This window comes from Colletes latitarsis, unplaced genomic scaffold (assembly GCF_051014445.1).
Source record: "Colletes latitarsis isolate SP2378_abdomen unplaced genomic scaffold, iyColLati1 scaffold0046, whole genome shotgun sequence".
In the NCBI taxonomy this organism is placed as follows: Eukaryota; Metazoa; Arthropoda; class Insecta; order Hymenoptera; family Colletidae; genus Colletes; species Colletes latitarsis.
Genome location: NW_027488396.1, coordinates 127,075 through 127,500, shown reverse-complemented (window position 1 = coordinate 127,500; position 426 = coordinate 127,075). Strand labels below are relative to the sequence as shown.

Here is a 426-nt window from a genome sequence, read left to right as displayed (position 1 = left end):
TAGTTTCTTTTCCTCCGCTTAGTAATATGCTTAAATTCAGCGGGTCATCTCGCCTGCTCTGAGGTCGTCGAACAAACTTGTTAGTTGAAAAAAAAAAAAAAAGAAAAACAAATCGTACACCGTAACGAATCGGAGCAACAAGAACCTGGTGTATATATGGAATCGACCACCACCTCCTACTTCTCCGCGTCCTCCGATAGCATATAATAGCATTTTGCTTTCTCGGAGAAAAGGATATCAATGATGGGTTTTTAGCGCCTCGCCAAAGTGTCTCCCTTCTGTCTTAGTTTTTCATTCGTTCGATGCGAAACGCTCGCTAGGCGTAACCGGCTGATTACTTTTAACGTCCTTCCGTCGCTTTTCAAATTAAAGAAGAACCACGGTGTGTGTCTATGATAGAACTACCCGATCCGATTTTCGTTGATT

At 42.5% G+C, this 426-nt stretch overlaps 1 pseudogene; it reads right to left on the bottom strand.

Annotated features, from left to right (window-relative positions):
• Positions 1 to 67, bottom strand: part of LOC143350939 (large subunit ribosomal RNA) — a 3,141-nt pseudogene extending 3,074 nt beyond the window's left edge.
• Positions 68 to 426: the final 359 nt, after the last annotated feature.